At 37.7% G+C, this 18,001-nt stretch overlaps 1 protein-coding gene across 11 annotated transcripts in view; it reads left to right on the top strand.

Annotated features, from left to right (window-relative positions):
• Nrxn3 (neurexin 3) overlaps positions 1-18,001 on the top strand; it is a 1,514,195-nt gene that overhangs the window by 1,313,186 nt on the left and 183,008 nt on the right. The window lies entirely within an intron of this gene.

Below are 18,001 nucleotides of genomic sequence, written 5' to 3'. Positions count from 1 at the left end.
CTAACATCCAAGCATTATGCATAGTGTGAGAGATCTTAGAGCACTCATTCCTGAAAGGGATGTCTTCATTTGACTCCTCCCCCATGATGTCACAGGAAACCCTGTGGAAGATGAAGTTGCAGGAGTGTAAGAGTGAGCAGAGGGAGGAGACCAAGAGAACAAGTCTAAATCAACATGTTAACAAGTCATGTGAACTCACAGAGACTAAGGCAGGATGCACAGCACCTGCACGGGTCTGTACCAGATCTTCTGTGTATACATTATGGTTTCCTGTTTAGTGTTTTTTTATGGGATTCCTGACTGCTTGAATGAGTGGGTCTCCAGTTGTTTCTATGACAACACAATGACAAATCAGGTAACATCTACTAACAGTAGCTTCTCTCTCAGAGTTTATAAGAAAGTCAAATGGGTAATATTTAACAGCAGAACATTTTCTTACAGAGAACAAGGAAGGGTTTTTTTTTTATTATTATTGTTACTCTTGACTCATATCCGTGTATCTTGAACATACTGTATTCAGTGATGGAAGGCACACTGAATTATAAAGACTCATTTTTTTTTCCCCTCGTGGCTTGTTTGTTTGGTTCCTAGAAGATGAGTTGGTTTTGACTCACAGTTTGAGGGGAAAGTCCATCATGGTAGAAAAGTCGCAGCGGCAGGAAATTGAAGTGGCTGATCACGTTGAATCCTCAGTTAGAAGGCAGAATGTGATAAGTGCTGTAGTCTTAACGTTGTGACAACATTGGCGGCAATTGAGGAGCAGTGCAGCAGGGGAACCTTAGACAGGAATCCTGCAGTCACAGTGGAGGTTCTTAGGAAGTGCATGGCAAAGGAGCAACATCAAGGGCAGAAGAGAAAGATGAAGTAAGACCTACAAGTGCCAGGCATTCCTGGTCAGTTTGGACTTTCTGGCTTCAGAAACAAAATTTGGATTTTCTGTTGCTATGAAAAAATCTGACCAGGTGCAGAAAATCAACTTCTTTTTCCTACAAACCTGTGCCCTTGTACTAGCTGTACAGTTTCTTCATTGTGTGTTTAGTGGAATCTCCTGCATTCAACATATTTGTGAGCCAGCACAGACAAGCCTCCCCTTCTCTGGTCAGATGCTTCTAATAGTGTCTGGAGATCTGACAATCATGCTTACTGGCCTCCCTTGTGAAGCAAGCCTCACAGTTACCTTAATAAGACAGTCTTTAAGAGGAGTAAGAACTGAAATTCATAGACATCAGACTCAAGTTCAGGTTCTCTTCCTAGTCATTATGTGGTCTCGTCTTGGTTTATTGAATTTATTGAATAAAGACAAACAAACAAACAAAAACACACAGCAAGAAAATTATACAAACCATAGTTATCAAATGGGAAAAATGAGAGTGAAATAACAAACTAGAAAAATGGTAAGAAAAAAAAATAATCAAAGTTAGTGTCTAACTCCCAATGGTTGCTTGCTTCCTGCCTCATAGCAATTGTTTCAAGTGTCATAAAGTATTGGATGAAAATAGAGTATTGTAAATACATGGATACCCACATGCTTCTATTTGTGGTTGTTGGTACATATGTGTATCTGCATATCTACCTGTGTTTTTATGTAGACATTCCCGCATACCATTTCCATCTAGGTTTCCCCCAGGGAGTACATTTCAATGACTCTTAAATCCACTGCTCCACAAGGTGAGTGGGAAGGCAACAAGATGGTAGAGTTTGGTTGGGAAACAGATTCTGAGCACAGAACAGCAGGTAGTAATGCTGTTGGCAGAGTAACAGAGAAGAAGCTGTGGCTTACCCATGGCATCATGGCAAAAAATAGCATGGAAACAGCTGGAGAGCTGTCAGGGTGATCTCAAGGAAGAGCTGTGAAATCTCTCTGCTTATGCATGAATCGAGAGTTGTGTAGCTAGAACTGCACTGCCAGGGGAAGAACAGGCAAGGTGGTAGCTCACCCTTTCATGGCCTTTCATCTTTCTGCAATATGGTTCTATGTCACAGGGCTCCTGCATATGTGACTGCCCCTATGTGAATGCTACCTCCTCCCCAACTACTTCACTGACACCCAGACTATGTAGACAACCCCAAAGAGACAATAATAGGCAGACATTTGAATCATTTACATATCTTTTATAAACACAGATTTTAGCAAGATTGGCTGGAATAGAAACAGAAACAGTTGTTATTGTGATTAAATACTAACATGGCTTTGGTTTTTCTGACTTTTAAAAATACGAATAGCAACTAATTTTTTTAGACTATCCTTAAGACTGTCACAGCCAGTTCAGTGAAAGGAGGAAGATGAGATACAGAGGCAAAAATCATAAGGGACTGAATGATCTATAGACTGATTCCTGCTGCAGAAAACAAATACAAGGCCACAGTCACTTGCATCAGATTGAAAAGTAGCTCTCTGCCAAAGAGTTTGGATAACCTGAAGTAGCTGAGGTCATGAATATTTTTTACGGGTGGCTAAGGAAAGAACATTTGCAGATAGGGAATTGGATGTTGTTTCTTTTGGGTATGACCTTGAATCGAGGCTGTTAGCTCTTGGCTTTCATTTCAAATAATAAATCCTCTCCCAGGGAAAAGTGAATGAATGAGGTGCTTCTGAGACTTCCCTGGGAGCGGCTGCAATCTGCGCAGTAATCGGGCAGTCAGGGCAGCGTAACTGTCATATAGGAATATCGTTGAGGTTTTGCATCAGTAAATTGTTAGTGGTGTAGAAAGTGCAAACAAGAAGAGAGCAAAGAACAATGGCTTATCCAATACAGGGAGAATTTACATAAGCCAGGAAGTCTAGAATAGTAGTATGAAGTAGCATATTGTGTTTTCTTTTTCTTTTGAAATGCATGGCGATATTTTCCCAAGGAGGGCAGAGAGATTTGCTTTTAATGATGTCAGAGGAGCATTCTGTGAATTGTTATGGGCTCTACTCTCCATGGCATTAGGTGGGTAATGGTGTTTCTGTGTGACTATTTTCAGCAGTTTGATGATACCTAATTTTCTTTTCTTCTTTCGGGTTCAAGCAAAGAGATACAGATGCATATTATGAGTAAATGCTTTTCCAAACTAGAAGTATGCACTTTTCTCATTCTCGATGTCCGTATTAATTTCCCCACTGTCTAGCAATGTTTCCTGAGCTGTCAAGGCATGAGCCACATGTTACTTATCACCTTTTCTATTGCTCCTTTTACACAGGTCTTAAAATTTTGACTTTCCTTGCCTATATTGATTGTCACTGGAGACTTTTTGTAAAGTCTTGAATGTAGTACCCATGGTACTTAGATATTTTTATTATTGTGTAGTCAAAACAAAGTAGTCTTTTGCCTTATTGGGAAATAAAATATACATATACATACTTACATTTTGAAATATATATACATACGTATTAAAACTGCATCTAGGTTCATTTCAAACACAAGGAAGCTTTTCAAAGGTTTGGCTCTACTTTTTCATTTTTGAGTAGGCTGAACACAGCTACATTATCTTGATACAGAGAAAGCAAGCATAATTCTAGCCATTAATTTATTAAAGGTAAAGATACAAACAACCCCAAGCGAAAAGAATGCTACCAGAATCAGCCTGTTTCCAGAAGACATTGTTGACTTTCAAATAAGGAAAGTGTCCTAATGGTGGCTAATGGAAACTGAACAATCAGAAAGGATTCCTTCTATGTCTTTAGTGTCTCTTCAGAAGACACTGCAGTACCTGAATGTTACAATTTCAAATGCTTAAATTAGAAGACAAAGAAGGGAAGTAACTTGTTGGTTTCTTCTTTACCACACATGGAGACAAAGGTATGGGTCCAATTCCTTGCATTCAGGTCACAGCTTCCAAATCTGACCATCTAACAGAATGTATTTTAGAGATGTATTTACTGAAACCGAGCATACTAGTCAATCACAGTCTGATAAAGCTAGATAATAAACTAGCCTGAATCAAGGGACTTGCCACAGAAAATCCTTATCCTCAGTTAGAAGGCTGTAGGCTTACTGAAGTTTGGATTATCTCCCTTGGGTTCCAAATGGTGGTTCTGCGTTGGGCTGCAAGGCACTGGGATTGTCTCCAGGCTAGGATTAGGTTCAGATATTCTGTATGTATGTTTATTCTCAGGTTCAAACTGAAAACTCTGTGATTATCTAGAGCTTATTCGCTCCATGGTGTATCTCTATATTTCCTCAAACACTACAAACAGAGGAAACACTTTTGAAGCTTTGTTTATTTCACATCTGCTACCATCCCATGAGCTAAAGAGGTCCTGGGAAAATGCTGAAAGCCTACTGATGACATTGTTCATCCATTGATTCCTTCTCTCATTCATTCATTCATTCATTCATTCATGCTTTTGAAACTGAGTCTAGTATGTAGCTCATGCTAGCTTCAGACTCACAGAGATTTTTTTTTTTTGACATAGTCTTGCAAATGTTGGGATTATAGTCATTCACCACACTCAGTTTATTAGTGACTTTATTAAACCATGGTACTTGTTCAAGAGCCAGATGCTCCATAATTTGCTTAATCTCTGCAGAGTACCAAGAAGTCATTCCTTACTCTAATAGCAACACACTTGTATTGATCCATCGCGAGTTCACCTGCTAGTTTTATAGATGTCATTTCCCAACTCTAAAACCCATTGAGTTGTGGGTCATTTATCACCTCCACTTGCTTTCCCCATTTCCTTTGGCTCAGTCATCTTAACTACTCATTAATGCAATCCTTTCTTTAATTTTGGTTAATTTATATGCATCTCAGCTTAGTTTCTCTGGATTTTATTTTATTTTCTCCCAATCTCACCCTGGCATTTATACTCCATGGTTTCCCCTCCCATACATTAGCCACAATGTTTCTCTGCAACCAAGACACTGACACAACATTGCTTGGAAACTGTTAAGGACATGGTTTTGTGGCCATCCATGCAAGAGCTACCCATCTGTTGGGTAACCATCTGTGATTCATCCTTCTTTGTAAACATTCCCTTTTCTTTCCACTGTGGCCTCAAAGAGATCACACAAACCTGCCTGCTAATGACACCTACTTGTAATTTTTGCATTTTTTTCTGCACCAGCCCCTTATCCTTCCTGTGTGGCAAACGTATTCTCAAAGAGATAAGGTTAGTTCAATGTGACCATTCGTCATGCAGTTGTGCCAACTTCTTGCCAAAGATCACAATGACAAATGCTCATAAAGTCCAGGCAATTAAGTAAGTGTTTGTATAAACTGTTGGATGTAAGTCATTTTGTTATCAGAGATAGGTGTTCTTTGAGAGAGACTATGGCAACACACAAAAAAAAAATCCCTGTGAGTTAACATGGCATGCCATGTTGTGATCCAGCTTCTGAGCTCCTTTGCCATGTTGTGAATACTTACTTTTCTTCATTTTGACTAAAAGACATGGTATATTCCCTGACGCAGATTTGGAAGGGACTTTGAAAGCCCTGGTAAGTTTCAACTCAACTTACAAATCTCTCCTACAATGTCTCTAATAAATCTGCTTTGCATCCATTGATGTAAGGTACCTATTCCACATCCCTGAAAAACTGCAGAAATCACTCTTTTCTGTTCTAGCTGAGGAAAAATGGGATTGTGGGTTTTCCTGAGTTGAGTCTACCTGGACTCTTGACCACCTCTGTCTTTCTATCTCTTTTGTAATTGTCGTCCTCAGGTCCTTCATCTCTCGTTTATCTGTCTTATTTCTCCTCTCCTGTCTTGCCACCATCTGCTCAGAGATAACTAAATTTGTTTGTGTTTTTTTGTCATTTCACTCAGGTTTTCCAGTGCTAAGCGAAGAGAGTTTATGCTCCTTCATGTGGCACTCAAAATATAACATCACTTGGCTTTAATTTACTATTTAATTTCTCTCCGGGGTATTCATTTTGTCTAAACCAAACTGTCTACTGGCCAGTCATGTTTTTTTGTTTATTCATTTGTTTGTTTAATAATTGCATTTCAGAAACTAGGATACTTTTTAGAATGCTATTTTTTCTCTTTCATTTTGATTCAGTTCCTTTGTTGAAGTCTGAGATGTTCTTTGCAAGCCAGCCCATGTCAATTGTTTTACATGAAGTCTTCTGTACCCTCCCCAACAGAATAACCATTTCCACTTATGTTCTATCAAATGGTGTTCATCTCTAGATAGCTTTTACGGTTTTAATGATTATTTTGTTCCCATATTATTTCATCTGCCCAGTTTCAAATCCATTGAGGACCTATGCCACATCCCATCTTTACATCTTTGACTCTCACACAATTCTTTATAACTAGTGTGTCCAACTGATGCTCATTAGTTTATGTAAAAATTGATTCATAATATATAATTCTACTTCATAAAGATTAGACTAAATATTTTTAAATAGTGCCAATCTCTGTATATTTGAGAGACGATCATCTTTGAGATTGACATAAACCAAATTATCACCATGTACATCAAAAGAAAATTGACCTTACTTTTACCTAACATGTTAAGAATAGTTGGATTGGAAAAAAATGTTTAACTGGATTGGTTATATATCATAAATATTATATATGACTTTTTAAAATTGCCTACAGAGATCTGATTGGGAAAGCATGTCTATTTATTTTTAAAAAGTATGAGTCCTAAAGCTATAAACAATTTTACATTTAGGAGCTGGAAAACTCAGCTCTGGCTTGGAATCCTAGAAGAGATTTTTAGATGCATTTGGCAGGAATTAAATAATTAGATTGGTTTTTGTTTTTGTTTTTGTTTTTATACTGTCTTTGATTCACTAGGTGACTTGGGGAAGTACATCACAGTTTTAGCTATTTGTCAAACCAAGATTTATGTGTAGTTCTGCAAAATATGTGTCCCCTTAGTTGCTTCCCTCTAAGAGATTAATGAGATAATTTCCAAAGGGTGCTTTGATTTTTTTCTGATAAAAGAAACAGACAAGTATGACATGAAGCATTTCCTGCTTCTTCTGCAGGTTTGAAAGAGAGTTAAAAACAGCCTTTTAAGAAATATCAGAGTGAGAGTGGAGAGGCATGCATGCTTAAAATCAAGTCCACAATTATTGAAGGTCACTTAATAATTTTCCCCTATGTGCACTGGGCATTGCAATTCCTTAAAACTACTCTATGAAGTCCATTATCAAAGTAGACAGGACCATTACCATTTTTACAATGAAGAAAGTTATACTCAGAGAGGTCACATGACTTGACCAGCGCTACTTGACTCATATATGAAACAGTAGAGGATTAAAGTTGCTTTTATGAGTTCAAGTCCACCTCTACACATCTCCATTTCTCCAGTTTTATTGATATTGTGGCAGACAAATTGGAACATTACTTTATATTCCTATTCTGTCCCTGTTCAGGAGTGATTTTAAATCCCATTTCCATTACAAACACTTCCATATTACTATGACTTAAGGCTAGTTCTTATATGACAATTCTTGGGGACCATAAATATATATTGTTCCTGAGGCATTTTATAGAAAGGGAAGTTTCTTGCCTTCCTTAAATAGGCCCTCAGAATTCAGCCCAATTTTCACTTTTGCTTTGCTTACTTTTTGTTGTGATTGTGGTGACTTGTTCTGTGAATTTTTGTTGTTGTTTTAGTCACATCTCACTTTGGAGCCCTGGCTGGCCTGAAAACTCCCCATCTAGAACAAACTGACCTTGAATATGCAGTGTAGACACTGTCTGCTTGTTCATTTCCTGGCCATCCTGACCATATTAATTACAATACTATTTGGTCAATGACTCTAGTGTATTCCTAGCTAGCTCTTACATCTTAAATTAGCCAATTTCTATAAATTTCTATAAATCTGTGTATTGCCATGAGACTATGGCCTACTGGTAAAGTTCTGGCAACTATCTCATTCAATATCTACATGGCATCTCCTTGACTCTTCCTGCTTTATGTATATATCTCTGTTCAGATTTCCCAACTGGCTTTACTCTGCTAAGCCATTGACCAAAACAGCTTCTTTATTAACCAATGGTAATAAGACATAGTCACAGGATACAGAGGGATAGCCTACATTATCTCCTCTTTTCTGTCTAAATAAAAGGAAGGTTTTAACTTTAACAAGGTAAAATTGCATACAACAAAACAGTTATTAAACAAGAATTATAGTCACAATATTTAGTCCATTACATTTGGAAAATTAAGGAAAACACTCTATCATCTATCCTATTTTTGTGAGTCAAAAGTTTTATTTCTAATTTATCTTTCATCACAAATAAGGAAACTATAACTGTCTTCAACTCTTCAAAGACCCAAGAAGGTTATAATATTACCTAAGTAAAGAGTACATTGTAAGAAGCTTCCAAAACTTTAGAATTGACAGAGACAACTTGCCTGGACAGTCACCCAAAGTTCTTCTGTAATGTTGGGGCATTCATATACAGTTTACAAGCCCATAGTATCTGGCAGACTTTACCATGAAGAAGGAAATTTGAAAAATTGTCTCATCTATATAGGCCATTTGTCAGCCACTTTCCTTTTTGTTCTGCAGAATGTCTGACAGTTTCTTCGGTGAAGAGAAACTGTGAAGAATCATCCCCACTTTTTCAGTCTGGCAAAGTTTTCTGGTCCCTTTCCTGTGGGTCCTGCATGTTCAGTTTAAACAGTATATCATCAAGGAAGTCCAGGAAAGAACAGTTTCTTGTCCAAATGGCTAGCCTTGTTGTTGCATTGAAGGGAAATTCCCTAACAAGTTTCTACAATGCCCATCAACCTCTCTGTAGTAATTATCTCATTGTCACGAAAAGTTCTAAGTTCTTAAACATATTAAATGCCATATTTTGTTAGTCTTTGAAAGGTTTGAAGGATACCTATCGATCTGAAATATATCTCTGTATATCTAGAAAACCTAACTAACATGACTACAAGTTTGACTATTATATATGACTATCTATTAATTTGTATTTTTTAATTATACAATACATTTTAAACAGAATACCTTAAACAAAAGCAGAAATATATATACACAATGTAACAAAATCAACCTTAAATTTATTTCAATAGACCAAGATCCATACCAATGCAAAATATTCATCTTTATATCATATCCCCCTTATTTTTTTTAGAAATTGACTCTGAACATTAATCACTTATAATCAACTCCCTTTAAATGAAAAGACACATTTATAAACAGTCATTTTGGGAATTTGGTTGTTGTTCATTCCAAACTGCTTCCTGCTTTTTTTGTTTGTCAAAGTATTTTTAGGCTTCAAGGAAACCTTTCAGGAGGGAGCTTTTTCCATCAAACCACATTAGCCTGAAAGAAATCCACAGGTTCCAATCCTCTGTATAAACAAAAACAGAACATCTTTTTCAAAGTATCATGTCCTTAGACTCAAATTTTTAAGTAAAGATACCTTTAAAATATCTATATTGGTTTAGCATAGCAGCCCATACCATGCAATGTCTCTCCGTCGTTAGCTGTTCACAGTAAAAAAAAAAAATTCAAAGAAAGCACAATAATATACACAATCTAGGCTCTCTGTGTATATTATACCTTTATGTGGCTTATTTTTTTACTCCTTTAATCTATGACTCTCTAAACTCTTTTATTACCTTTATTGTCTCTTTAAATACTTTACTTCATTTTATAACTGTCTTTATGTTTTTCCCACTCTTTCCCAAGCCTATGTACATTTTTTAACACACTAGGACCTGTTCAGATGTTTATTTCAGTCTGAATCTGTCTTTAATGCATATCTGTAATCATTTTTTTGACCGGGGTTTCTCCTTAAAATGCTAAGCGGTGAGGTTAGTATGAATTGGCTCCACCTCATCCAACATGGCAGAGGTTTGTTCACTGTCCTCTTTTCAAGCCATGCTCACGACTCCAGTTCCAGGGACACAGTGAGTCCATGTTGCCATTAAGCAATTAGTAGCATGCTTCTCACAAACACCATTTAAGTACAGGACCTCCAGAAAGAGCCAAGCTGTTAAAACAACTATCACAAATCAGGAATACTTCTTTTAATACTTAGCAAAATGAGCCCACCTGAGAAAATGCTGCTACTAAGAAGCCATGCCTAAATCTGTTCTTCTGTGTCTAGAATTCCTTCCCAAGTTCTCTCAGGTTTTATGTGGATGTAGTTGCCCCATGATGACACCAATTGTAGACAGAGGCTGCTTGTTTGTTTTCCAGCCATCCTTACCTGAATAATCTCACAGAAACTGTATCAATTGCAACACTGTTTGGTCAATGACGCTAGTGTATTCCTAGATAACTCTTACCTCTTAAATTAACCCATTTCTATCAATCTGTGCATTTTCATGAGACTGTGGCCTACTGGTAAGGTTCTTGCAACCATCTCCTTTGGTAGCAGCATGGTGTCTCCCTGACTCTGCCTACTCTCTCTATGTATCTGTTCAGATTTCCCACCTAACTTTACTCTGCTAAGTCATAGGCTGAAACAGCTTCTTTACTAACCAATGGTAATAAAACAAAGTCACAACATACAGAGGAGAATCCTATATCAATGCAGTGATCCTCCCATTTGATTCCTAAGTACAGGGATTGCAGACATGTGCCACAATACTCAATTGTGTTTTTCTCTTAAAATATATTCTCTTTGTGTGCGTCTCCGTTTCTCTCTCTCTCTCTCTCTCTCTCTTTCTGTGTGTGTGTGTCTGTCTGTCTGTCTGTCTGTCTATCTCTCATCTCTGTATGCACACATGGATGTGGGTACCCGAAAGATGTCAGTAAAAGAAATTCGATCCCTTGAGGCTGGAGTTAACAGGTGGTTCTGAGTCACTGTGTGTAGGTATGAGAACAAAAGTCTGGTCTTCAAAGAACAGCAAGTGCTTTTAACCACTGAACTACCTCTCCACCTGCAATGCACTTTTTTGATAGCTGTTATCAGCACAAGAGTTATGTGAATACTGAAAATGACTCTGTTCACTTAGGTATTAGTGCTTAGCATCATACACACAAATGAGTGCTAAATTTATATTCGTTGAGAAAATTGCTAGATTAATCACTAATTCTGCATGGAGCAGAAGGTTCAGAGAGTTCACACGGATAGCAGGGACTATAGATTAGTGTGGGGATGTAGGGCTCTCGGGTGAAGAATAAAATCTGCCCTCTTGACAATGATAGAATTATTGGTTTCAGGGAACTATGTTGGCAGAATTTGTACATGTAGTTCTGACACTACATTACAACTTCACAAACTTTTCCCTTTTTTTTTTTCCTGTCTATTCAATTCTGCCTATTCAACTACTAATGACACTCAGCTAGGGATTCAAGATGTATGTAAGACAGGTAGTACATCCAAGTGAATCAAAGAAGCCGGATAAGAGCGCTGTTTCTGTGATGTCTCAGTTTGTTAACTAAATTGCAGGTTGTACAGTTTGGCCAGAGACAGCTGACAGGCAACTCTGTCTGAACAAATCACATCTACAAAATGGCATGTGCACTTTAGTTTCATTAGAGGCAGGGGTGTGATTATGGACTGAGCCATCACAGTAAATATGGTGATTATATGCATCCCTCAGGACTTGGACTTGGAGCTGACAGCACAGTTGGACAGCACAAGGGAGTTTTGGGGCTAGTTCACACACATACGTGACACCAGAGAAGACTTCCAGGTCTCTAAGGATGGCGACAGAAGTCTGCCATATGAACTTCTACGGCCATACAGAATTTTTGCAATTGAAATTGTTGTTTGCTCATAAGTCTTACTCAGCATTCCCCTGCTCTAGCAACTGTTTCTGCATTCCAGTGTCAGACAGGTAAGATATCAACTGCATAATGCTAAACCCTTTTCAGCAGTAAAGAATAGTCGCCATCAACAGGTTACAGAGAGCCGAAATGACCAGAGTGAGCACTCCCAGGTTGTTAGACATATACCCAGCTTCAAGCAACATATCCTCTTTAGCTGCCTGACATTTGACACTTCAGGTCCTCCCTAGAGTCAGTCTGTGCTAGGATTTCCTATAGAGGATTTATTAAAGTTTCTGCTGTATTAGTAAAGGCATGATCTCCTTATTATGAGATAGCCTCCATTCCCTTGAATGAAATGATCGGGGCAACACGTGTACCTTTCTGCCATCTTTATCTGTTTGAAGAAACTGGACTGGATGAAGTTGATGTGCATTTGATGAGAATTCTCTCTTCCTTTCTTCCTGTTCCCAGTTTTTTTTTTTTAATCCCCTGAGCTTAGGTACCCATGCCTGCTTCATCTTTGCAAAGGTAGTGAGAAATGGGAGAGAGACTGATTTGTGGCCAGGTCTAGGTCTCACCTCAGAACCATTCTCTGTCAGACTCCATAAGCAATAAAGTTTTCTAGCCCTTAGTTTGTGTCTATCTCTTAGCAGGCTGGAAATTCACAGAGAAGAGGACTATCTAAGATTTATTGGCCTACTTAAACCTCTGTATGGCAGAGTAGCAATTTTGTTTTTCAGGCTCTTATATTGCAATGAGCATTTTTTATTTATTTGACAGTCTGTTATATAACTAAAATATTTTTTCAATATCATTTCTACTTAGTATTAAATGGTAGTGCTAGAGCAATGACCTGCATTAAATTTTTCTTGATGGTTATAGCCATCCAGATATATGAACATAAAGAACTAAAAGTGTGTTTGCATAGAATTTATAAGAACTCTTCTCCACCAAATGGTTGGCTGTCAGGCAGCTTTCAATTAATAGGTTTTATTATCATTATCTTCACTGGTATTTATTATTCTTATTGTTATTGGCTGAGAGTACATTTTCTGTTGCTGCATCTCTGAGTACAGATGAAGGTTGCTACCACCCATCAGACTGTAGAAAGAAATGTATTTAAAAGTAATCCTTCCTTTGAGGCTGCCTAAAAGAACGGACTTTGCTGTGGCACTTCAGTCCTTGAAAGATACTCTGCAATTTTGAATCAAGTCACCTCTCAGAAGCAGCAGTTGGGTCATTTCTTGGGGGCATTTTCATTAGATACAAGTTTGATCTTCATTATCCAGGGTGCTTAATCCATCCCAACACGTCAAAGGGAAAAGTAAGCTCATCGAATATGTGCTAGCTGCCTACATATACTTGTTCTATCATTGTAACAGCTTTTTCTGGTAGATAATATTTACCCAACATTGGAGATGAAAATGTTGATTCCTAAAGATTCTATATAAAATGTGGTCAAGAACACAGGACAGGAAAGTTTCAAGGTCAGATCAACCTTATTCAAAAACTTTAGATTGTGGTAGTTCATTAAGTGGCAAATAAACTCAAAAAATTCTATGGGGGAAATCGGGAAATATAAAATAACATAGAACATTAAAAATGTGCTTTTCTTCATTTTTTTGAGTCCTGTGACATTCCTGGTCTTTGTTGTTATAGTTATTGTAATTTAAAAGGACTGTTCACCATTCTTTATCAAAAAGGAGTTGAACAAATTTGATGATAGGGAAACACAATTCACCCTAAACAGTAGGATATGATGAGGGCTGTGCCCACTAGAACTTATCCCTTTGACTCCTTGTCAGCCAGTCTCATTAAACTAAAAAATGATTAGACAGATAGTTGAAATTTTACAGTTTTTTTTTTTGTTTTTTGTTTTGTTTTTAAAAAACAATCCTCAGTGTATATGGCTATACAGATAACAACTAAGGAAATGTAAGCAGATGAATCACAAACTCTAGGCCAGTCTGGGATACATAAATGATCCCTTCCACAAACATACATACACCTACACTCACACCGCCCTAAGACATCAGCACCTCAAGAGAGACCCTTTGATTTGTATGTTAAATAATGAAAAAATACGTCACATGAAAATTATGTACTATCTCTTTAAAATATAGTTTGTGACGGCCTTGTGAACCTATGGGCTCTGCAATTTGTAAGTTATTGTGTTATTAAAAAGCAACTAACAAATATCCAGTGGGGAAAAATGATTAATATCCAGTAGTCTTGGAATAATTCTTCCTTCTAGATTCAGAGCCATTGTGTATTGTGCCTGTTAGTGATAGACATGGTCTTCTATCTTTCATGGTGTAGGTACACCTGTATTCAACTCTAGATGCCTTGAGTTAGGGTTAGGGTTAGGGTTCATTTGTTCTGTAGTCTGATACACAGAGATGGAATGGCCATCTGAAGTTTGTCTGTTGTCTACTAAGGAATATGTCTGTTCTATGGCTAATGTTCTATGGCTAATATTTGTGTCCAGTTATGTGTCTGATGAAACATCCTTAAAGTTAACAAACATCAAAGTGCTGAGGAAAAAGTCTACCATCTTTGGGCATTTGGGAATGATGCCTCTGCCATTTTTGCAGGAAACATTTCCTGAGGGCTTCAGGGGAAGCCGATGGGAAGGAGAAAAAAATCTTTGAGATTTAGTCAGCTAATGAAACTTAAAAATCTTTTGTCTGTGTTTGGCTACACTGAGTCCAAGACTGTGTCTACCTTAGCATCTGTTTTGACAATTTAAGTGAGTGTCTGGAATGCAGACCACCTGTCTAAGTTTTAAGAATCTTTTAGTCCAGATATCTTTATTTAAAACTGCTATTTATTCTTGAGAAGTTAGTACACATAAACAAAGAAGTACAGTAACCTTTCCTATTTCTTTCCTCCTGTTTTCTCTGCTAGTCAACAAATTTCATTTTCAAACTAAGAGCTTTAATATTCTTGCCTTCTCCTATTCACCTTTATCTCTTCAGCTACATCTGTCTAAATACACGGCTAATGTTGGTCAGCTTGGACTGCTATGACTTAGTACCATAAACCGCATGACTGGAACAACGAATGTTTATTTCTCTCACAGTTCTGGATGCTAAATCAATTTCAATTTCTGTAAGAGGCCTATTTCCTGATTAGCAGATGTTTGGCTCCTTGCCGTGTCCCTAGTGCATACTGGAAAGAAGATCACCTCTCCAGTATTTCTTGTCCAAGTTACCACTCATGTTACCTATTAACATCCCCTACTCTAAGTTCCACCATAGGGTTTAGGGATTTAGCATATAACTTGAAGAGGAAAGCATAAGTGTATAGTGGTTTTTTTTTTTAAAAACAACAAAAAACATTTTTCCCTCTTTTCTATCTTTGGTCAAGCTGCTGCAAATAGGAGAGAATTTTCAGTCCTAAAGGGTAAATAATAAATATTTACCTTCTGTAATAATGATAAATATTTATTGCCAATGGATATAATGCACACACACCTACATTCACACCAATTGTTTGATTTCTGCTCATCATTTTGTGATGATTTATTTTGCTTAATAAAATTTTATATTCAAACATTTTTTTTTATCATTTTTCATCTTCCTCACCTTTCAATTTGCCCAAGGATGTATAGTTAGTAAGCAATTACAATTTATCAAAGTCATCTTGCCCCAAATCATTGCCACCAAGCCAACCCCTAGTTTACACTCTGGAAGGACAAACAATTCAAGCATCTAGTATCTGTCAAGGTATCCCAGTCAGTGTTTAGTCACTACACACTTGCTAGCAAATTTTTTTATGACTCTAGTTTGAATCTAGCACAGATGAAGAATCAGAGTCATTTAAAGGTCTTGACAATGGGTTTTAATCCCCTCATTTTTAAGTCCATGAAGCAAGTCCTTAATAAGCCTGCTGGTGATGAAGATGCTGAAGACTTATCAGCAGGCTATGAGAAATAAATTAGCACCCATAGTTCCCTGAGAGGCACAGTGCACATCTCATGTTCAAAGGTTCTCTCCCAAAACAGACCATCATCCTAAGGAGCTTCTTTACTAAACTGTTGCTATAGGTGAAGGTAAAGGAACCTTCACCACTCTAGCACATTCAGATGAATATTTACTGAGCACTGTATGGATATATACGGGAGAAGACCTAGAAAATAAATTTCATATTCTTCACTTACAATTCCCATAGTAAGACTAGAGCAAAAACAGTTCCATTACAAAGCATCATTAAGGGGATAGAGAGAGGTCTGGATGATGTGAAGCACTCACTGATCAAATGCATGTATGTCTCTACCCCTTCCCCCAATATACCCATGCTGTGCATTTCACACATACATATTTACAGCGCTTAAATAAACCTATACAAATATATAATTTCACTGTTCATTGAATAGATAAACCTGGGTAATCAAAGATGTCTCTATGAGGGCATACCTGTGGAGCTGCTTTCATCTCTATCTGGGCTGAGTGAAATTAATTCTCTGCAAAGAAATATCTCTTTTACTGTTGCAAGAGGGGATGCCATTCAGCTTTGAGTTAGGTAAAGCTAAGAAAATCCATGCTTTCTGAAGGTTGTTTATATATTCCCTAAACACCAACTACCTTCAGCAGAGCTTACATTGACTCTAGATCACTCCTCACCATTTTGGGTTACCTTAAAGTCTAATAATTTGTTCTGAGTTAAGGACTATGATGCATTCACATTTCAGAGAGGACTTACATAGCCATGAAAGCTCAGGATTCTACTATTTTGGGACTGTTCAAGGACTAAATTATTACTGCTCTGTCCTCTGACAGAAAAAGATGAACCTATATTCTCTTAAGTCACCAGTTGTTTACTTAAAAGAAGGTTAGAGAAAGCAACATTTGGATGTATGAGGTTTTCCTCAAATGCACACACACACACACACACACACACACACACACACACACACATCAGCACTCAAAAATTCACATGCACAGGCACAAGAAGGTGCTTAATTCCTTTGGCAATGTTTCTTGACCTTTTGGATGAAAATTTTCACATCTTCATATTAACGAATAAAGTTTTAAGGCACTCATAAGGAAGAGGAAGAAGAAAGACTATGCTGTTTAATTACCATTGCAGAATGCTTGCTATATTGTGCTCCTTGAATAAGAGTGTATCTTATCCTGGGGATTGCTCTCTGGGAACTCATGGCACATACGATATCAGGGGAAGGGTGGTGTTCTGCTCTACCAGGGACATATTTCCATTTGAAGGAAATTGAAAATAGGAAGCTAAGTTCAAGTACTTTGAAATGAGAAGCCTTGATCCTTGATTTTTTTTTTTTCAAATCCACATAGCACGCAGGGTGGTGAAATAGTTCTCAGTTAAGAGCATTTATTCTCGCAAAGGACCCAGGTTCATTTCCAAGTACCACGATGGCAGCTGCAGTTCCAGGGACTCTGGCACCATTTTCTGCACCAGGCAGGCACATGGTACACAGACATGCATACAGACAAAACTCATACACATAAAATTATTAAAAATGCTTAAAGAAAGAACACATAGCTGTGAAGTGGTTTCTAATGATGTCATAATAGACTCCTCAACACACACAAGTTGGCTCACGAGATATGCTTTTAAATCCTGGATGTGGGTCACCTTCACTCCTCCCACCCTGGCAGAGGGGAAGTGCCTTCCCTTTAATGCTTGTGTCTGGGGTTCACAGCACTCTCACGTGCAGTCTTTGATGCTGTCTCGGAGGCCAGTTGTTCTGTCTCCCCTGATGTTCTTCGGATGTTTAAATTTCATCCTTTTCTTTTCTCTCTTTCTGTCATTTTAAAGGGTGATTGGGAGTAATTCATAATCAACCTTTTGAATTAGAAATGTTCATCTGGCCCAAGAGGGAATGTTATAGTCATGATATTTGACAAATGGGATGACCATAAAATATCACCTGGATGAAATACTCAGTTGTAACACTATCTGCAGGATGCATACCCCACAGTCTCTGTGTGCAGACAAGCAGTACTGATATATGAGTGTCTCCTGGCCATTTTGTTTACAATAACAAGGAAAGGAAAAATGAGCCCTTATTTTACTGTGTTCATTCCAAGATGATGGCACAGCAGATTCCCCTTGCAGGTAGACTGAAAGTGCTCCATTATTCACCATTTGTCACGTGTCCTGCAGATGCACTGGAGGCCTCGAGGCTGAGATATTCATTGTGCCACAATGCTCTTCTCCTCTCTCGTTTTATCTAATACAATGAAGTGAAATTCCAACATCTGACTGATGCGTGCTGTGTTTTAGAGTCTCAGGCCTTGAACGCATACACGAGTCACTCATGTAGAACTAGATATAGTTTCTGGAAGTAATGTCATATCATTGCAATTTTAATAACTTACAACTTTGCCCCATCT

This window comes from Alexandromys fortis, unplaced genomic scaffold, assembly GCF_014885135.2.
Source record: "Alexandromys fortis isolate MF-2015 unplaced genomic scaffold, M_Fortis_MF-2015_v1.1 scaffold_47, whole genome shotgun sequence".
Taxonomy (NCBI): domain Eukaryota; kingdom Metazoa; phylum Chordata; class Mammalia; order Rodentia; family Cricetidae; genus Alexandromys; species Alexandromys fortis.
This window is presented reverse-complemented; position numbering and strand designations above follow the sequence as displayed.